The sequence below is a fragment of the Scyliorhinus torazame genome, chromosome 5, assembly GCF_047496885.1.
Source record: "Scyliorhinus torazame isolate Kashiwa2021f chromosome 5, sScyTor2.1, whole genome shotgun sequence".
Taxonomy (NCBI): domain Eukaryota; kingdom Metazoa; phylum Chordata; class Chondrichthyes; order Carcharhiniformes; family Scyliorhinidae; genus Scyliorhinus; species Scyliorhinus torazame.
The window spans coordinates 295,615,602-295,638,101 of NC_092711.1; the positions used below are offsets into that span (position 1 = coordinate 295,615,602).

The window sequence follows — 22,500 nt, forward strand, 5'->3', positions numbered from 1 at the left end:
TCTGTGTATGTGTTATTGATTTTACCATTGCAAGAGACAATTTGTAATTTTTGTCTGAGCTAAATTTTTTAACTTTTAATATTTCTGTCTTGCTAGATAGATTCAGCTTATCAGGCATTAACTCGCAAGGTTAAATAGAATATTTCTTTCCTACAACAAGCTAGCAGCCTAGAAAAGCAGGGAGGTCATTTTCTGCAATATGTAACATCACGTGCCATTGTGAGACGATCACTCATTTTGACACCTCAGGGACCAGGTATCATTCCATTCCATTTACCCAGTTACCCAGTTCGGAGTTTGGCCAAGACAAGTGGGTGGGCGGGAGCCTTGTGTTCCCACATCATGCAGAGAAGTAACTTTGAAAAACAGCTTTGGTGGGCTGAGTCCAAGATCCCACAGAACTAGGTTGGGGGTGGTGAGGGTGGGTATTGTTCTCCCGCTCTCAGCTGGATAGAAGAATCTGTGTTCTAGCTGGCAACAACATTAACTTACCTGCATTTTGAAAGTCTGAACCAGATTAGCTTTGAGAAGCTTAGCTACTGGAGGTGAGCCCATGTTTATTCAGTTGGTAAATTGCATCTTTATTGCTTTCCGTAACCAATTGGCATTGAGAAATTGATTGTACATGCACTGTGAAAAATCTACCGTTTGATGGGTGTATCTCATTACAGTAAAGTACTATTTCACCCTGTCTCCCTGGAAGGAAGATTCATGCAGTGGCACCTGCTACAATTCAGCAACTATAGGGTTGTCTTTTACTATTGCTGGGCTATGTTCTCATTTGCCCAGATATTGAGCAGAGAAAAAGTGCAGTCTGGATTGAAAGAGAGGCAGGGTGCACTTATGGGACGGTCTGATAATGCTGAGCCCTAGGAATATCAAGTGTGTAAAAATATTAACATGGCTTTGTCTCTAAAGCTTCCTGCAGCTTTCTGGGTTAGAAGCTAGCTGCCCCTACACTCAGTGCTTTACATAGCCAGTGCTGAGCTACTTCCTCCTACAGCATGACCACAGAATGTTCTGCTTTGGAACTAACAGCTATCACTTGCTGGCTCCCATCCCCCAACAACAATTATAAAGAACAATCATTTTTAATAGTGAAGGACTATTTAATGTTCAGCACTAATGACTGTGTTACATTGCTATTATATTTAGGCTGTCCCAATGAAGTAAGGGGCTTGTTTTGTTCCTCCCTGTTTGTTCTGTGCAATGATTAGTACAGACAGCATATTGGAGCTGACCAGATTTTACATCTTAAATGACCCAGCCTATCCTCAAAACTGTTTGAAAATCGCATCCAGGGAATATTTCACAGATAGGTTTAAATGGATGGTGTTTTATGGCAATATTTCATCTTTCGTTTGTAAATGTGTGACATGATGACAAAGTGCACTTAAATGTGCTATCATGCCACTTGTGCAATATATCGCAATTTTTTGTAATGTCGCAATTTCAGTGGGTAATTCAGTGCATTGTAAACACAGCAGCCAGTGTGCTTTCCTATGGAGCCTCCACTTATCGTTGGCATCTTATCTGGCCCCACCACCCCATTACCCCCCCCCCCCCCCCTTCCCGTCCCCACAACAGTACAAATCTGCCCCTGTTTCCAGTTCCTATTTCCAGGGCGGCACAGTTGTGGTAAACCACTGTGTTGCATTGTGTTGTGTTGTACATGCCTGGGCTTGTCCCGGCTGGCTCCGCCTGTGGCTCCTCCCATCGGGCTCATGTATAAAGGTGGCTGCTCTCCGCCTCCGACCCAGTTCGGGACCAGAGGCCAGGAGGCTAGCTGTTTAGTGTATTAAAACTTCAGTTACATTCATCACTCGTCATGTGTTTACTGATGGTGTAACAATTTAATTCACTAAACTTCTAAGATGAACTCATCACTCAAGCCTGATCGCCTGGAGCTGGACCCGCAGGCAGCCGATGCCACAGAAACATTTGAACACTGGCTAAGCTGCTTCGAAGCGTACCTCGGATCCTTCACCAAAGACTTCACAGACCTCCAGAAGAAGCAGATCTCCACGCACGGGTGAGCCCGCGAGTTTTTCTTCTCATCAGGGACACCCCTCGTATACGGAGGCGATAATGCTGCTGAAGGGACAATACGTGAAGTCCGTTAACGAGCTGTATGCTAGGCACCTCCTTACCATGAGACGGCAACGTCAGGGGGAATCACTTGCAGAATTCCTGCGTGCTTTGCGTGTATTCTGCCGGAGCTGTGACTGCCAGGCAGTATCGGCTACCCAACACGCGGAGCTGCTGATCAGGGACGCTTATGTCGCAGGCATGAAATCAAATTATATCCACCAGCGATTACTAGAAGGGGGTACACTCGGCCTCCCAGAGACAGTGCAACTCTCCAACTCGCTGGAGGTGGCCTCCCTTAACATAGATGCCTACACCTCCGACCGCGCGGCACCCTCATGGACCTAATGGGCGCCGCCATCATCCGACCTGGGTGCGATGCAAGCCTGTGCCGCGCAGCGGCCCGCCAACGCCAGAGGCCCGAGGTGCTACTTTTGCGGCCAGGGTAATCACCCCAGACAACGCTGCCCTGCACGGAACGCGACTTGCAACGGGTGTGGGAGGAAGGGCCACTTTGCAAAAGCCTGCCAGGCCCGATCTCCCCCTAAAACGTCTAGGCCCAGCAGCGCTGCCTGCTGCCTGTCGGGGCTGCCCCCAGCTGCCGCGTCACCCGCCATGTGCGACAGGTGAGCGCCACCATCTTTGCCATCTTCATTTTCGGCCAGCATGTGCGACCCATGAGGGCCGCCATCTTTAACGCATCCTCCAACCGCCATGCCCGACCCACGGGGCCGCCATCTTGGACACCATCACCGCTGCCACCCGCCACGCGCGACCCATGGGGGCTGCCATTGCCGCTGCCACCCACCACGTGCGACTCATGGGGGCCGCCATCTTGGGACCACTCCGCAGCCTCCCGGGAGCCCGGCTCACCCGACCGTACGCTGGCCGCCGCTATCTCCGACCAGCCTACTAACCGCCTTCCGGAGCTCGCCTCCATCACGCTCGACCAGTCCCGGCCGCACCACCTCGCGAAGTCTATGATGACCGTCCGGATCAATGGGCACGAGACGGCCTGCCTTTTTGACTCCGGGAGCACAGACAGCTTCATTCACCCAGATACAATAAGGCGCTGCTCCCTCCCAATCTTACCCGCGACCCAGGAAATCTCCCTGGCTTCCGGATCCCATGCAGTAGAAATCTGGGGGTACTGTGTTGCGACCCTCACTGTACAAGGCGTAGAGTACGCTAACTTCAAACTCTACGTCCTTCCCCATCTCTCTGCGGCCCTATTGCTGGGGCTTGACGTCCAGTGCCACCTCCAAAGCCTTACTTTAAAATTCAGTGGACCCATGCCCCCCCTCACCGTCTGTAGCCTCGCGACCCTTAAGGTCGACCCACCCTCGCTCTTCGCAAACCTCACCCCGGACTGTAAGCCCATCGCTACTAGGAGCAGACGGTACAGTGCCCGGGACAGGGCTTTTATCAGGTCGGAGGTCCAACGACTCCTGCGAGAGGGGATCATTGAGGCTAGTACCAGCTCTTGGAGAGCCCAAGTGGTGGTCGTCAAGACTGGGGAGAAGCACCGGATGGTCATCAATTACAGTCAGACCAATAACCGGTACATGCAGCTCGATGCGTACCCCCTCCCCCCGCATATCTGACATGGTCAACCAGATTGCGCAGTATCAAGTCTTCTCCACAGTTGACTTGAAGTCCGCGTACCACCAGCTCCCTATCCGCCCGGAGGACCGCCAATACACTGCCTTCGAGGCAGATGGCCGCCTCTACCACTTCCTTAGGGTCCCCTTCAGCGTCACCAATGGGGTATCGGTCTTCCAAAGAAAAACGGACCGAATGGTTGACCAATACGGGCTGCGGGCCACGATCCTGTACTTAGATAATGTCGCCATCTGCGGCCATGACCCGCAGGACCATCATGAAAACCTCCAGCACTTCCTCCACACCGCTAAACTCCTGAACCTCACCAAGAATAAAGAAAAATGCGTTTTCCGCACAACCCGCCTAGCCATCCTCGGCTACGTCGTGGAACACGGAGTCCTAGGGCCCGACCCCGACCGCATGCGCCCAACTGGAACTCCCCCTCCCCCACTGCCCCAAGGCCCTGAAGAGATGCCTGGGGTTCTTCTCGTACTATGCCCAGTGGGTCCCCAATTATGCGGACAAGGCCCATCCACTTATCAAATCCACCATTTTACCGCTGACGACTGAGGCCCGACTGGCCTTCAACCGCATCAAGGCAGATATTGCCAAAGCCGCGATGCACGCTGTGGACGAGTCCATCCCATTCCAGGTGGAGAGCGATGCGTCGGACTTTGCTCTGGCCGCTATCCTCAACCAAGCGGGCAGGCCCGTGGCTTTCTTCTCCCGTACCCTCCATGCCTCCGAAATTCGACAGTCCTCCCTCGAAAAGGAAGCCCAAGCCCTCGTAGAAGCTGTGCGACATTGGAGGCATTACCTGGCCAGCAGGCGATTCACTCTCCTCACTGACCAATGGTCGGTTGCCTTCATGTTCAATAACACACAGCGGGGCAAGATCAAGAATGACAAGATACTGAGGTGGGGGATCGAGCTCTCCACCTACAACTACGATATCCCGTATCGACCTGGGAAGTTCAATGAGCCCCCAGATGCCCTATCCCGCGGTACATGTGCCAGCGCACAAGTTGACCGACTCCGGGACCTCTGTCACCCGTTTTTTTCACTTCATCAAGGCTCGCAATCTGCCTTACTCCATCGAGGAGGTCAGGTCCATGACCAGGGACTATGCGGAGTGCAAGCCGCACTTCTATCGGCCAGACAGAGCACACCTGGTAAAGGCCTCTCGCCCCTTTGAGCGCCTCAGCATTGATTTCAAAGGGCCCCTTCCCTCCACTGACCATAACGTGTACTTCCTCAACATTGTTGAAGAGTACTCAAGATTCCCCTTCGCCATCCCGTGCCCTGACATGACCTCTGCCACCGTCATCAAGGCCCTGCACAGTCTTTTCACCCTGTTCGGGTTCCCCGCCTACATCCATAGTGATCGGGGATCCTCCTTCATGAGCAACGAGTTGTGTCAGTTCCTGCTCAGCAAGGGCATCGCCTCCTGCACGACGACCAGCTACAACCCCTGGGGAAACGGACAGGTGGAGAGGGAGAACGCGACGGTCTGTACCACCACCTCCGCCCATACACCGCCCCCCCCCCCCTTCACTGACTAAACAACTGGGTGAAGAAGAGGACGACACGCTCCCGGACGCGCAGTTCTCGACACCAGTACCCACACCACAGCCGGGACTGAGGCGATCACGGCGGAAGGTCAAGGCCCCCGACAGACTTGACCTTTAAGACCACTTCACCCCCGCAGGACACTTTTTTAACAGGGGGTGAATGTGGTATTGCATTGTGTTGTGTTGTACATGCCTGGGCTTGTCCCGGCTGGCTCCGCCTGTGGCTCCTCCCCTCAGGCTCATGTATAAAGGTGGCTAGTCTCCGCCTCCGACCCAGTTCGGGACCAGAGGCCAGGAGATCTGCTGTTTAGTGTATTAAAGCCTCGGTTACATTCATCACTCGTCGTGTGTTTATTGATGGCATATCAACAGTAGCACAGTGGTTAGCACGGTTGCTTCACAGTGCCAGGGTCCCAGGCTAGATTCCCGGCTTGGGTCACTGCCTGTGTGGAGTCTGCACGTTCTCCCTGTGTCTGCGTGGGTTTCCTCCGGTTTCATCCCACAAGTCTCGAAAGACGTGCTGTTAGGTGAATTGAACATTCTGAATTCTCCCTCTGGGTACACGAACAGGCGCCGGAATGTGGCGACTAGAGGATTTTCACAGTAACTTCATTGCAGTGTTAATGTCAGCGTACTTGTGACAATAAAGATTATTATTAATTCTCTCCAGCTTTGACAAAGAGTCATCCAGCTGGAAATGTTAGCTCCCTTCTCGCTCCACCGATGCTGTCAGACCTGTTGAGATTATCCAGTATTTTCTGTTTTTGTTTGAGCCCTTAATGCATCGCTTCCAACACAGTCCTTGTTAAAAAACAACCTTCAAACATAGTAGGTTACCACGTATAACGTACTGACCCTAAAGCTCTTCAGGATTGTAATTCTTATAGCTACGTAGGAATTGCACCCGAGGCTGCCCTCCAGGGCTGATCTGACTGGAATTTGCGGTGTCAGTGGGAAGCCACCTGATCTGCATGGGCAAGGCATCTGCAAGCATCACTTTGGACATATCTCCAGCACCTGACTGCTCAAGCCCTATCCTAGGAGGTCCAATACCTGCCTGTTTGAGGTGTTGAAGTTGCTGATACATCGCTTTAATTGAACCTAATTGTTTGGACCCATAATCAAGGGAACAAAGTTTTTAATATTTATAAAATAAAAATATTGGCGATCTTTGAGGCTTTTAACTGCAAGGTTGGCCTGAAGTCCATCACTGGGACTGGCAGGCCCCCCGTGGAATTGTTATCCTGCATGTAAACAAAACAACTTCTCAATGTGTCGCTGCCTTTGAACAGATTGTAGGTTATCACATGTAACATATATTGGAGAATTACTACAGACTTCTTTTATTATTTTATTTTCGATGTTGCTAGCTCAATCGACGATCATTGCCATGGTAACCAGGGATTTGTACAGCTTGTGCATGGAGAGTGGGAGAACAATTCCAAGTGTGTAGGAGGCGTAAGTGTGGGCACAAAAGTGGGAGCATCACATTCAAACTGGAAGTGTTGGTAGCTAGTATGTTGCCTCCAGTATTGACACCAACTCAACACCTCTGCTTGACAGCTTAAGTGTTCAGCTTGGAAGAAATACACATAAGTTGTTGTCTCAGACAAAAGCAGTCCTGTACAAAAGTTAACAGCAATCATAAGTGCTGAACCAGGGGCGAAATTCTCCGGTATCGGCGCGATGTCCGGCGACCGGTGCCAAAAAACGGCGCAAATCAGTCGGGCATCGCGCCGCCCCAAAGGTGCGGAATCCTCCGCATCTTGGGGGGGCCGAGCCCTAACCTTGAGGGGCTAGGCCCGCGCCGGACTGATTTCCGCCCTGCCAGCTGGCGCGGAAATGACATTGCCGGGCGGAGCATGCGCGGGAGCGTTAGCGGCGGGGGGTCGGAGAATCTCACCCCAGAAGTTGAAATATCAAATTACAAAATCTTCATTCACAAGATGCGGGCAATGATGGCAGAGTCAGCATTTATTACCCATCCCAAGTTGACACACAATCAGTTGTAAAATGCTTTATAAGTTAAATACATTTGGGGAAAATTTCACACTTGTTTCAGCACAAAATTATGGTCCCACGCTGCAAAATATCCAACTACTGCACAAATCTATCTTTTGTTCTTTCTTTCCAGTCAGCTGCAAGGCTATAGTTAAATCAAATAGTTCTGATAATGATTGAGAACTAATTACATTCATACAGTCTGGTATGATCATGCCAGATCTAAAATTCAGCGGCGGGATTTTCCATTCCTAAGTGTTGGCGCTGGCGCAGAATTTTTGGAGTTCCACAACAACGAAACCGGCGCCGCACCCAGGCCGATTCAGCTACTGTTAAGGGGCCAGCACTGGTGTCACGTGGAACAGAATCGATTCCAATGAGAAATGGTGCTGGATTCACCGGATCTGAGATTGACACTCAGGAGGCTGACAAGCTGCAGCCGCATATACACACTTCACTCCCCAATCACACCACGTTGTGAGTTGCTTGGGCAATCAGAGCATCCCGTGTAGGTTGGCCCTGGCGCACACACATGTGGCTTCCCGTGCCTGCCTGGGCTCCTTGTCCTGCCCACCCTCCCACTCCCCCGCATGCTCCTCGTCGGACGAGGCCTAGCGTTCATTCTTCTCCTCCACCACGTTGCCTCTCTGCTGCATGATGTTGTGGAGTACACAGCAGGCCACCACGATGCGGGCGATGCTCTCAGAATCATACCAGAGGGTCCCTCCAGAGTGGTCCAGGCACGTGAGCCGCATCTTCAGGTCGAAGCACCACTCGATCACGCTCCTGGTTGCAGTTTTGGCGTTGTAGCAGGTCTTGCCGTTGGTCTGTGGCCTTTGAATAGGGGTCATCAGCCACGACTGCAGTGGATAACCCCTGCCGCCCAGGAGCCAACCCCTCAGCTGGTGGTGGTGGTGGTGGGGGAAGGGGGGGGGGGTCTCAAACATGTCAGGAATCGTCGAGTGTGCCAGGATGAAGGCGTCATGCACACTGCTCGGGTATTGGATGCAGACGTGCATGATGCGCATCTGATGGTCACATATCAGCGCCTCTCTGTGTCCTACCTCCTCTCTCTCCCTCATCAGCCACAGCACCGGATTTACGATTTTTCAAAGCACATGTGGACTGCGCCGTCGGACTTGGCAGATTGGAAAGGGAGAATCGTGGAGACCGCAGACTATACTGGGTCGGGCCTGCTAATGATATGCAAACAGTGTTTACTGTACGTGCGTTCTGAAACGCATTGACGCCGCTGTCGGAGAATTGCGATTTGGCGTCAGAACGGTGCCCGCCACAATTTCAGCGTCAGAACCAATTCGCCGCCGAATCGCATTTCCCGATTTTGGTGTCAGCCAACGGAGAATCCCGCCCTGTGACCATCAATTTATAAATCAATGAAAGACATTGTGATTTGCCATTAGAAGTTTGAATAAGTTATGAATATTCTTTGAACCTCAGCTTTACAATACAGTAGTGATTTATTTTATTGGACATTACAAAAAACTGTAATAAGGATAAAACTGGGCAGACAAGCTGACATCGACCTAGGCACCGGATTCGGACATGACGATGGTATACATAGTCCAGTCAGCTCTACAATGGCCTCCTCACCTATGCCAATCCTGGGGAAGTTGTCCAACAGACAAGTCAAATGACAGCCTGGCTTATTCATTTGCACAGTATCGTACCTTCAGCCAATGCCCCAGACTCCCCCATCACCCCCTGGGTATGTACTATCCCACTGGTAGCACAGTGGTACATAGTCAGGAGGAAGTGGCCTCGGAGCCCTCAACTTTGACTCCAGATGCCATGAGGTCTCATAGCATCAGGTTAAACATTGACATAGAAATATTGTGCTGATTAATATCTAATGCTCTACCTCAGCTGATAAACCATTACTCCTCCATGTCAAACATCAATTGGAAGAAGAACTGAGGATAGCAAGGGCTCAGAGTGCACTTCAATACTCATCACCAAGAATAGCTCAGTTCTACCACCTCTAACCGAGCGGACCGACTCCTGTCGGACAAAGCTATCACATTAAGTTGAGGTGAGAGAACCTAATATGAGGTTTGGTTAAAAACCTACTTGATGTTGTCTGCATTTATTTACCTGTAGCAGATGCATCTGTCCATGAAGTAGAAGTGACAACTACACAGCCCTGACAGAAACAAGGCTCCATCTGTACACTCACTCCATTGTGTTATGTGATGCTGCCCCTGTGCTAAGTGGATTAGATTCAAAACAGATCTATCATCTCAAAACTGAACATCCATGAGGGACTGTGGGTCATCAGCAGCAGTAGAACTTTACTCTGCCACAGTCTGTAAATTTATGGCCATGCATATTCCTCACTCTACCATTACCAACACGCCAAATGTCTAGCCCTGGTTCAATAGGGAGTGCAGAAGGAGATGCTAGGAGCTTGTGGTGGATCGAGGCTTCCAGTAATAAACCAAGGAGTTTATTGGTAAAAGGTAAAGGCAGTTAGATAACAGGAACATGACAATATACAGGGATTGAATTGTCCGAGCCCACGGCGGGTCGGAGAATCGGTGGGGACGCAGGAAATTCGCGCCACGCCGCTCCGTCGCCGGGACGCGATTCACCGGCGACAGGAGAATTGACGCCGATCACGCCCACGCGGTCGCTGCTCTCTGGTCAGGGGCCGCTGAAAGAGGCCTGGTACCACCCAAAGGGAGCTCAGATCCACGGCCGCGGTGGACGTCCTGGTGTGGGTTGCGGGGGGGGGGGGGGCTCCAAAAGGTCCAGCCCCGCGGCGATTAGGGGCTTCCGATTGGCGGGCGCCCGCGCTCTGGAGAGGGGCCTACCTCCTTCCGCGCGGGCCCGTTGTAGGTCTCCGCCATGTTGTTCGGTGCCGGCGCGGAGACGGCAACCACGTGCATGCGCCGGCGCGGAGACGGTTGTCGCGCGCATGCGCGGACCCGCGCCGGCTGTGCAGGGCCGCCTTTCGGCACTGGAGCAGCGCACAGCATTCCGCCGCCGTGCTGGCCCCCTGAACACTGATGAATTGCTGGGCCAGGAGGCCCGTTGACGCCGGCGTCAACACTTGGCCGGGATTTCGGAGAATCCCAGCCAAAGGCCTTTACACTTCAGCTCCCCGTCACACTGCCCGGGATCCTGCTCCCAGGGATACCCGCAAACAGCCCATTAGCCAGAGTTTGTGCGCTCTGACGCAATTGGCCTTGAGTCGGTCACATGGTCTCTGGAGCCCGTTCCCTTCAAGGGGCCACGCTATCACAGAACAGGACCAGGTATACCAGGTGCCACTTGGTGAAATGACAACACAGGATACGTCCATGTTAAACAGCGGAAGAAGCATGCCAAAAAGAGAACTTAAGATATCCTATAACCAACAGATCAGATCAAAGCTCTGTAGTCCTGCCACATCCAGTTGTGAATAGTGATGGATAATTAAAACAACTGTGAGGAGGAGGCGCCACAAATTTTGGTATCCTCAAACTTGGTGGAGCCCAGCAAATGAGTGCAGAAGACAAGGCTGAGGCATGTGCAATGATCTTCAATCAATTTAATTCACTCCATATAATATCAAGAAACAGCTGAGCACACACATAGCAAATGTTATGGGCCCCGACAACATCCTGGCTGTAATGCTAAAGACGTGCTCCAGAACTAGCTGTTCCCTTAGCCAAGCTGTTCCAGTACAGCTACAACACAGACATCTACCCAACAAAATTAACCATGGCGGTTTAAGAAGGCAGCTCACCACCATCTTCTCAAGAGCAATTTGGAATGGCCAATGAAGCCTACATCCCTTGAATGAATAAAATAATATAAAATTGCCCAGGTAGGCCCTGTCCACGAAAAGATGAACAAATCAATCTGGAAAATTACAAATCAGTTTACCATTGCCAACAAGAGAGAGAGAGACCAGCCATGTCCCCTTCACATTCAATGTCATTCTGATCAGTTAATCCCCAACTATTAGTCAACATGGGACATCGGTTTAAGGTCCGTGGGACAATGTTTAGAGGAGATGTGGGAGGAAGGTTTTTTAAGCAGAGGGTGGTGAGTGCCTGGAACGCGTTGCCAGGGGAGGTTGTGGAAGCAGATACATTAACAGTGTTCAAAAGACATCTTGACAAACACATGGATAGGATGGATACACAAGAAAGGGCTGAGGGTTTTGGGCAAAGGCTGGTATCATTAAAAACATTTTTTTTGAGTATCCAATTCATTTTTTCCAATTAAGGGGCAATTTGGTGTGGCCAATCCACCTACCCTGCACATTTTTGGGTTGTGGGGGCAAAACCCACGCAAAAACGGGGAGAATGTGCAAACTCCACACGGACAGTGAGCCCGAGCCAGGATCGAACCTGGGACCTGTTGCTCTCTTTGGTTGGCTCTGAATATGGCGGTCAATAAGGTCGCCTTCCTTAATCCTAATTATGTTTGCTCTAGAGTCACCAGATATCTTTCGATACCGCCACTAAGGTTCAACCCCGAATACTGATCAAAAAAGTCGGTACACCAGTTAGTTAGTTCAAAGTCAATACTATTTATTTACACACACAGTAATATCTACTCATGCACGAAATACTACAGACTAAACTATCACTACTGCTAAAGCCTATACTTAGCTTCGGGCGACCACTCAGTCAGAGGAACAACGACCGTTGTTCGGTTCTGAGGCTGCTGGGGTCGAAGTGGTGAAGGGGAACAGCTATGATCGTCCGTCTGGTAGCGAGCGTTGACCTTGGACTTACTTGCTTCTGGTGCAGCTGGTGGAAGGGTCTCTCCGCTTTGAGAGCAGATTCCAAGAGAGTGATTCTCTCTTGGGGCCTTCTTCTTATACCCGAAGGGGGCTTCGCGCGCTTTTGGGCGGGCCTTGAACTTGGCCCACTCAATTGGGCCGTATCTTGAGCACTCGTATTGATCTTGACCAATAAAGGGGTGGGTGCCCTGATGGCTGGGCGTGTCCTAGGTGGCCGTTGGCCTGCTTTATTTTCTGCTTTCGGTTTGGGGAACTGGCGCCGCGAGGTCTGGGGCCAGATCGGTTACTTAAGTATCTTCCTTTGTTCCCGGAGATGGGCCATCCATATGCTAATGGGCCTACAGTTTCGGTCTCATCTGGGAGCTGCGGCTCCAATATGCAGACAGGCTCTGTGCCTGCTTGCTTTCTTAACATTGTCCATTTTTCCCTGCAATCTTTGCGAATGTCCATTTTGAATTCTGGAAGTGGCCATCCCAGATGGCTACAAACCTCGGCGCCATGAGGCAGCAGGGCTAACCCAAAAGGTTGGTATCATGACAGGTATAGGCTTGGAGGGCCGAAGGGTCTGTTCCTTGCTGTATTGTTCTTTGTTCTTTATTAACAATAACCAGCCCCATGAGAACTGTGGCTACAGAATAGGTTTGAAGTTGGGTACTCTGAGATAAATGACTTCTTGACTCCCCAAAGCCTTTCCACAATTATGCATCAGTCAGGAATGTGATGGAATACTCTCTCCTTTCCTAGCTGAAGCTCAGCACCATCTAGGGAAAAGCTACTTGGTTAGTTATCCATTGCACCAAGTCTGCAGTGTGTACAAACTAACAAGATATATTTCAGCACTTCTCCAAGACTTATTCAACAGCACTTTTCAAACCCACAGCCACTGCCATTTAGGAGAAGGATAGCAGGCACTGGGGAACACCACCACCTCCAAGTTCAACTCCAAGTCACTCGATAAATTGCCCCTTAATTGGAAAAATGAGTTGGGTACTCTAAATCAAAACAAAACAAAAACAAAACAAAGAACAGACAGATTGGGATGGTGGGGAAACCCTTCCACTGGACTGAGATTAGCCGCTAATGTGATCTTTTATGCTTCAGGCACTGTCAATGGGGCATGAGGTCTTCAACTTCAGTGGCCCAAGGCCTGCCACAGGGAGTTGTTTCCATCATAAACCCTGCCATGTCATTTATCCAGGTCTCCACACCCGGGGGCTTGGCTTCCTTCCACATCAACAGTATCCTGCGCCGGGCTACTAGGGACGCAAAGGCCAAAACATCAGCCTCTCTCGCCTCCTGCACTCCCGGCTCTTCTGCAACCCCAAATATAGCCAACCCCCAGCTTGGTTCGACCTGGACCCCCACTACTTTCGAAAGCACCTTTGTCACCCCCACCCAAAACCCCTGTAGTGCCGGACATGACCAGAACATGTGGGTGTGATTTGCTGGGCTTCTCGAGCATCTCGCACACCTATCCTCTACCCCCAAAAATTTACTGAGCCGTGCTCCAGTCATATGCGCCCTGTGTAACACCTTAAATTGTATCAGGCTTAGCCTGGCACACGAGGACGATGAGTTTACCCTACTTAGGGCATCCGCCCACAGCCCCTCCTCAATCTCCTCCCCCAGCTCTTCTTCCCATTTCCCTTTCAGCTCATCTACCATACTCTCCCCCTCGTCCCTCATTTCCCTATATATATCTGACACCTTACCGTCCCCCACCCATGTCTTTGAGATCACTCTGTCCTGCACCTCCTGCGTCGGGAGCTGCGGGAATTCCCTCACCTGTTGCCTCGCAAAAGCCCTCAGTTGCATCTACCGGAATGCATTCCCTTGGGGCAACCCATATTTCTCGGTCAGCGCTCCCAGACTTGCAAACTTCCCATCCACAAACAGATCTTTCAATTGTGTTACTCCTGCTCTTTGCCATGTTCCAAATCCCCCATCCATTCTCCCCGGGGCAAACCTATGATTGTTTCTTATCGGGGACCCCACCAAGGCTCCCGTCTTTCCCCTATGCCGTCTCCACTGTCCCCAAATTTTCAAAGTAGCCACCACCACCGGGCTTGTGGTGTATTTCTTCGGTGAGAACGGCAATGGGGCCGTCACCATAGCTTGTAGGCTAGTCCCCCTACAGGACACCCTCTCCATTCTCTTCCACGCCGCTCCCTCCTCTTCTCCCATCCACTTACACACCATTGAAATATTGGCGGCCCAGTAGTACTCACTTAGGCTCGGTAGTGCCAGCCCCCCCCTATCCCTACTACGCTGTAAAAATCCCTTCCTCACTCTCGGGGTCTTCCCGGCCCACACAAAACTCATGATACTCTTTTCAATCCTTTTGAAAAAAGCCTTCGTGATCACCACCGGGAGGCACTGAAACACAAAGAGGAATCTCGGGAGGACTACCATTTTAACCGCCTGCACCCTCCCTGCCAATGACAGGGATACCATGTCCCATCTCTTAAAGTCCTCCTCCATCTGTTCCACCAGCCGCGTTAAATTTAACCTATGCAATGTACCCCAATTCTTGGCTATCTGGATCCCCAAGTAACGAAAGTCCCTTGTTACCTTCCTCAGCGGTAAGTCCTCTATTTCTCTGCTCTGCTCCCCTGGATGCACCACAAACAACTCACTTTTCCCCATGTTCAGTTTATATCCTGAGAATTCTCCAAACTCCCGAAGTGTCCGCATTATCTCTGGCATCCCCTCCGCCGGGTCTGCTACATATAGCAACAAATCATCCGCATACAGAGGTACCCGGTGTTCTTCTCCTCCTCTGAGTACTCCCCTCCACTTCCTGGAACCCCTCAGTGCTATTGCCAGGGGCTCAATCGCCAGTGCAAACAATAATGGGGACAGAGGGCATCCCTGCCTTGTCCCTCTATGGAGCCGAAAGTATGCAGATCCCCGTCCATTAGGAGAAGGATAGCAGGCACTGGGGAACACCACCACCTCCAAGTTCAACTCCAAGTCACTCGATCTCCTGACTTGGAACTATATTGCTTTTGTAATTGTTCAAGAAGATCCATTTACAGCTTCCTAAGGACTATTAGGGATGGGCAATAAATGATGGCCCCTCTGTGGGTGGGCTCTCAATACTGCAGGCACAATCAGAGAGCCCACAGCCTTGAAGTCTTTGAGAGATAGACACTGTTGAAGTAGGTCAGAATCCAAGGGTGCCTCAACATGGAGGTGCCCTCACTTGGCTGCACAGCAGCAAAGATGGAAACAGAAGCGAGGCTAACAGATAGATTGGGGGGGAGGGGCAGCAGGGTAGCGCAGTGGTGAGCACTGCTGTCTCACGGCGCTGAGGTCCCAGGTTCGATCCCGGCTCTGAGTCACTGTCCATGTGGAGTTTGCACATTCTCCCCGTGTTTGCGAGGGTTTCGCCCCGACAATCCAAAGATGTGCAGGGTAGGTAGATTGGCCACGCTAAATTGCCCCTTAATTGGAAAAATGAATTGGGTACTCTAAATCAAAACAAAACAAAAACAAAACAAAGAACAGACAGATTGGGATGGTGGGGAAACCCTTCCACTGGACTGAGATTAGCCGCTAATGTGATCTTTTATGCTTCAGGCACTGTCAATGGGGCATGAGGACTTCAACTTCAGTGGCCCAAGGCCTGCCACAGGGAGTTGTTTCCATTGAGCAAGGGCTCTTGCACAATACAGGGACCCCACTCCACTGGAGCACAAAGCTGGCAGGATAACAGTAAAATGCCCTTATTGTGTGCCTACATGGAGCAAGCAGTCCATACAAATCCCAGCCCAGCCATTGGAAAGCTTCCCAGTGGCAGGAATGTATGGGGGAATGCTGCCCTGACATAGCACACCTACCTTCCTAGATCCACCATCATCAAAGCTGCCATTACAGGCCTCGGAAAATTCAACCCATTTTCTTACAAAATTCTGAAAATTATACCGGTGATCTTTTCAGTACTATCGATGGCTGCGATATAGTGAGTTAGAGATTGAGGAACGGATTTTCTCAGCCCCATGGTGCAGGATTGGAGCTGGGAGCAGTGTTTGAGTGGCAGAGGGTGTGATGGCTGGCGGGCATGCGGGGGGCGGGGTAATAGGGGCCATGTCTGCCCAGCTTTCTCAATACTTCTGCTACCAGGGAGTTTACCTGGGGCAGGCTGCCGATAGGATCAACTGCCTGCTCCACAGACATGGGCAGCCAATTAAGATCATTAAGAACCGGTTTAGAGCACTTTTGCAGCTTTGCTCGTATTTTGCCGATGGAAGAATGGATCCCCTTTCACAGCTGGAGGCTGCCAACTCAATGGAGTTGGCTCCGCTGCTTCAGGTCAGAGAGCCATTGGAGCCACAGACTCTGAGCAACAGGTAGAATGGACTGCAAACATGGTCCAAATGATTCCAGCGGATGGATGGGTTTCCCCTCGGCTCTGGGGCCTAACGGCTTCAGCCCTCAAAACCTTTTATTTGCACCCAGGCCTCTGAAGCCTCCATGTTGTGGCACCCTCAAAAAACTGACTTATTTCAGACATGCCCACCCTTCCCTGTAGGGCCGTCAAGGCTCCAAGCTGCCACCTCTCTGATTGGGTCTGTAGCACAGAGTCTGGCATCATCTTTTTTTTTAAAATATATTTTATTGAAAATTTTTGGCCATCACAGTACATTGTGTATCCTTTACACAGTAATATAACAGTATAAATAACAATGGCCAGTTTTATAAACAAGAAATAAATAATATATAACAAAAACGGAAACTAAAACTAAATGGCAACTGCCTTGTCTCAGATAAACACTCTCCAAAAATATGATTTAACAGTCCAATATACAATTATCTATAACAACAACCTATACATATTATACATATATATTAACAACCCTGAGAGTCCTTCTGGTTCCTCCCCCCCGCCCCCCCCCCCCCCCCCCCCCCCCGGGCTGCTGCTGCTGTCTTCTTCTTTTCCATTCCCTCTATCTTTCTGTGAGGTATTCGATGAACGGTTGCCACTGCCTGGTGAACCCTTGAGCCGATCACCTTAGGACGAACTTAATCCGTTCCAGCTTTATAGACCCTGCCATGTCATTTATCCAGGTCTCCACACACGGGGGCTTGGCTTCCTTCCACATCAACAGTATCCTGCGCCGGGCTACTAGGGACGCAAAGGCCAAAACATCAGCCTCTCTCGCATCTTGCACTCCCGGCTCTTCTGCAACCCCAAATATAGCCAACCCCCAGCTTGGTTCGACCTGGACCCCCACTACTTTCGAAAGCACCTTTGTCACCCCCACCCAAAACCCCTGTAGTGCCGGACATGACCAGAACATGTGGGTGTGATTTGCTGGGCTTCTCGAGCATCTCGCACACCTATCCTCTACCCCAAAAAATTTAATGAGCCGTGCTCCAGTCATATGCGCCCTGTGTAACACCTTAAATTGTATCAGGCTTAGCCTGGCACATGAGGACGATGAGTTTACCCTACTTAGGGCATCCGCCCACAGCCCCTCCTCAATCTCCTCCCCCAGCTCTTCTTCCCATTTCCCTTTCAGCTCATCTACCATACTCTCCCCCTCGTCCCTCATTTCCCTATATATATCTGACACCCTACCGTCCCCCACCCATGTCTTTGAGATCACTCTGTCCTGCACCTCCTGCGTCGGGAGCTGCGGGAATTCCCTCACCTGTTGCCTCGCAAAAGCCCTCAGTTGCATCTACCGGAATGCATTCCCTTGGGGCAACCCATATTTCTCGGTCAGCGCTCCCAGACTTGCAAACTTCCCATCCACAAACAGATCTTTCAATTGTGTTACTCCTGCTCTTTGCCATGTTCCAAATCCCCCATCCATTCTCCCCGGGGCAAACCTATGATTGTTTCTTATCGGGGACCCCACCAAGGCTCCCGTCTTTCCCCTATGCCGTCTCCACTGCCCCCAAATTTTCAGAGTAGCCACCACCACCGGGCTTGTGGTGTATTTCTTCGGTGAGAACGGCAATGGGGCCGTCACCATAGCTTGTAGGCTAGTCCCCCTACATGACGCCCTCTCCATTCTCTTCCACGCCGTTCCCTCCTCTTCTCCCATCCACTTACACACCATTGAAATATTGGCGGCCCAGTAGTACTCACTTAGGCTCGGTAGTGCCAGCCCCCCCCCCCTATCCCTACTACGCTGTAAAAATCCCTTCCTCACTCTCGGGATCTTCCCGACCCACACAAAACTCATGATACTCTTTTCAATCCTTTTGAAAAAAGCCTTCGTGATCACCACCGGGAGGCACTGAAACACAAAGAGGAATCTCGGGAGGACTACCATTTTAACCGCCTGCACCCTCCCTGCCAATGACAGGGATACCATGTCCCATCTCTTAAAGTCCTCCTCCATCTGTTCCACCAGCCGCGTTAAATTTAACCTATGCAATGTACCCCAATTCTTGGCTATCTGGATCCCCAAGTAACGAAAGTCCCTTGTTACCTTCCTCAGCGGTAAGTCCTCTATTTCTCTGCTCTGCTCCCCTGGATGCACCACAAACAACTCACTTTTCCCCATGTTCAGTTTATATCCTGAGAATTCTCCAAACTCCCGAAGTGTCCGCATTATCTCTGGCATCCCCTCCGCCGGGTCTGCTACATATAGCAACAAATCATCCGCATACAGAGATACACGGTGTTCTTCTCCTCCTCTGAGTACTCCCCTCCACTTCCTGGAACCCCTCAGTGCTATTGCCAGGGGCTCAATCGCCAGTGCAAACAATAATGGGGACAGAGGGCATCCCTGCCTTGTCCCTCTATGGAGCCGAAAGTATGCAGATCCCCGTCCATTCGTGACCACACTCGCCATCGGGGCCCTATACAACAGCTGCACCCTTCTAACATACTCATCTCCAAAACCAAATCTCCTCAGCACCTCCCACAGATAATCCCACTCCACTCTATCAAATGCTTTCTCGGCATCCATCGCCACCACTATCTCCGCTTCCCCTTCTGGTGGGGGCATCATCATTACCCCTAGCAGCCTCCGTATATTCGTATTCAGCTGTCTCCCCTTCACAAACCCAGTTTGGTCCTCGTGGACCACCCCCGGGACACAATCCTCTATCCTCATTGCCATTACCTTAGCCAGAATCTTAGCGTCTACAATTAGGAGGGAAATAGGTCTATAGGACCTGCATTGCAGCGGGTCTTTTTCCTTCTTTAGGAGAAGCGATATCGTTGCCTCAGACATAGTCGGGGGCAGCTGTCCCCTTTCCTTTGCCTCATTAAAGGTCCTCATCAGTAGCGGGGCGAGCAAGTCCACATATTTCCTATAGAATTCAACTGGAAATCCATCCGGTCCCGGAGCCTTCCCCGCCTGCATGCTCCTAATTCCTTTCACTACTTCCTCTATTTCGATCTGTGCTCCCAGTCCCACCCTCTCCTGCTCCTCCACCTTAGGAAATTCCAGCCGGTCCAGAAAGCCCATCATTCTCTCCCTCCCATCCGGGGGTTGAGCTTCATATAATCTTTTATAGAATGCCTTGAACACTCCATTCACTCTCTCCGCTCCCCGCTCCATCTCTCCTTCCTCATCCCTCACTCCCCCTATTTCCTTCGCTGCTCCCCTTTTCCACAATTGGTGGGCCAGCAACCTGCTCGCCTTCTCCCCATACTCGTACTGTACACCCTGTGCCTTCCTCCACTGTGCCTCTGCAGTACCCGTTGTCAGCAACTCAAATTCTACGTGTAGTCTTTGCCTTTCCCTGTACAGTCCCTCCTCCGGTGCCTCCGCATATTGCCTGTCCACCCTCAGAAGCTCTTGCAGCAACCGCTCCCGTTCCCTACTCTCCTGCTTTCTTTTATGTGCCCTTATTGATTATCAGCTCCCATCTAACCACTGCCTTCAGTGCCTCCCAGACCACTCCCACCTGGACCTCCCCATTATCATTGAGTTCCAAGTACTTTTCAATGCACCCCCTCAACCTTAGACACACCCCCTCATCTGCCATTAGTCCCATGTCCATTCTCCAGGGTGGGCGCCCTTCTGTTTCCTCCCCTATCTCCAAGTCGACCCAATGTGGAGCGTGATCCGAAATGGCTATAGCCGTATACTCCGTTCCCCTCACCTTCGGGATCAACGCCCTTCCCAAAACAAAAAAGTCTATTCGCGAGTAGACTTTGTGGACATAGGAGAAAAACGAAACTCCTTACTCCTAGGTCTGCTAAATCTCCACAGGTCTACTCCTCCCACCTGCTCCATAAAATCTTTAAGCACCTTGGCTGCTGCCGGCCTCCTTCCAGTCCTGGACCTCGACCTGTCCAGCCCTGGTTCCAGCACCGTATTGAAATCTCCCCCCATTACCAACTTTCCCACCTCTAGGTCCGGGATGCGTCCTGGCATACGCCTCATAAAATTGGCATCATCCCAGTTCGGGGCATATACGTTTACCAAGACCACCATCTCCCCCTGTAATTTGCCACTCACCATCACGTATCTGCCCCTGCTATCCGCCACTATGGTCTTTGCCTCAAACATTACCCGCTTCCCCACTAGTATAGCCACCCCCCTGTTTTTCGCATCTAGCCCCGAATGAAACACCTGCCCCACCCATCCTTTGCGTAGTCTAACCTGGTCTATCAGTTTCAAGTGCGTCTCCTGTAACATAACCACGTCTGCCTTAAGTTTCTTAAGGTGTGCAAGTACCCGTGCCCTCTTTATCGGCCCGTTCAGCCCTCTCACATTCCACGTGATCAGCCGGGTTGGGGGGCTTTTTACCCCCCGCCCTTGTCGATTAGCCATCCCCTTTTTCCAGCTCCTCACCCGGTTCCCACGCAGCTGTGTCCCCCCCAGGCGGTGCCCCCCCGCCCACCCCACCCCATACCAGCTCCCCCCTCTCTCCAGCAGCAGCAACCCAATAACTCCCCCCTCCCACCCCCCCCCCGCTAGATCCCCCACTAGCGTAGTTACACCCCCCATGTTGCTCCCAGAAGTCAGCAAACTCTGGCCGACCTCGGCTTCCCCCCGTGACCTCGGCTCGCACCGTGCGACGCCCCCTCCTTCCTGCTTCCCTATTCCCGCCATGATTATCATAGCGCGGGAACCAGGCCCGTGCTTCCCCCTTGGCCCTGCCCCCAATGGCCAACGCCCCATCTCCTTTCCTCCCCCCACCACCACCTGTAGAAGAGAGAAAAGTTACCACATCGCAGGATTAATAACATAAAACTCCTCTTTCCCCCCTTTTTACCCCCCTCTTCGCCCCCCCATACTCGCCCCACCACTTTGTTTCAAACGTTCTTTTTTAATAACCCGCTTATTCCAGTTTTTCTTCCACAATAAAAGTCCACGCCTCATCCGCCGTCTCAAAGTAGTGGTGCCTCCCTTGATATGTGACCCACAGTCTTGCCGGTTGCAGCATTCCGAATTTTCTTTTCTTTTTGTGAAGCACCGCCTTGGCCCAATTAAAGCTCGCCCTCCTTCTCACCACCTCCGCACTCCAGTCTTGGTATACGCGGATCACCGCTTTCTCCCACTTACTGCTCCGAGTTTTCTTTGCCCATCTAAGGACCATCTCTCTATCCTTAAAACGGAGGAATCTCACCACTATGGCTCTCGGAATTTCTCCTGCTCTCGGTCCTCGCGCCATCACTCGGTATGCTCCCTCCACCTCCAGCGGACCGCCGGGGCCTCCACTCCCATTAACGAATGCAGCATCGTGCTCACATATGCCCCGACGTCCGCTCCTTCCGCACCTTCAGGAAGACCAAGAATCCTTAAGTTATTCCTCCTCGCGTAGTTCTCCAGCACCTCCAGTCTTTCCACACATCGTTTATGGTGTGCCTCGTGCATCTCCGTCTTCACCACCAGGCCCTGTATATCGTCCTCATTCTCAGCAGCCTTTGCCTTCACGACCCGAAGCTCCCGCTCCTGGGTCTTTTGCTCATCCTTTAGCCCTTCGATCGCCTGTAATATCGGGGCCAACAGCTCCTTCTTCATTTCCTTTTTAAGTTCTTCCACGCAGCATTTCAAGAACTCTTGTTGTTCAGGGCCCCATGTTAAACTACCACCTTCCGACGCCATCTTGGTTTTTGCTTGCCTTCCTTGCCGCTGCTCTAAAGGATCCACCGCAATCCGGCCACTTTCCCCTCCTTTTTCCATCCGTATCCAGGGGGGATTCCCTTCTGGTTTACCGCACAGTGTTTTTAGCCGTTAAAATTGCCGTTGGGGCTCCTATTAAGAGCCCAAAAGTCCGTTCCACCGGGAGCTGCCGAAACGTGCGACTTAGCTGGTCATCGCCGCACCCGGAAGTCGTCTGGCATCATCTTTAATAGCATGGTTAGTGCAGAGGTGGGCAGTGAGGAGATCTCCTGGATATCGCCGTTGGTCTTTTCTATTTTGTCCTGACATTGTGGTACTGAAATCCAGGGGAGAATCCAGCCTTGAAAATCTATTGGGGAGTTTAGATAGTTTATATATAGATTGCTGAGTAAATGGGTGATGGCATATATATACCATTCAACAGTTTTATTCATCATGG

General features: G+C 51.3%; 1 protein-coding gene across 1 annotated transcript in view; it reads left to right on the plus strand.

Moving 5' to 3' along the window:
- LOC140421232 (tumor necrosis factor ligand superfamily member 13B-like) overlaps nucleotides 1-22,500 on the plus strand; it is a 143,362-nt gene that overhangs the window by 105,833 nt on the left and 15,029 nt on the right. The gene's annotated exons all lie outside the window — the stretch shown is intronic.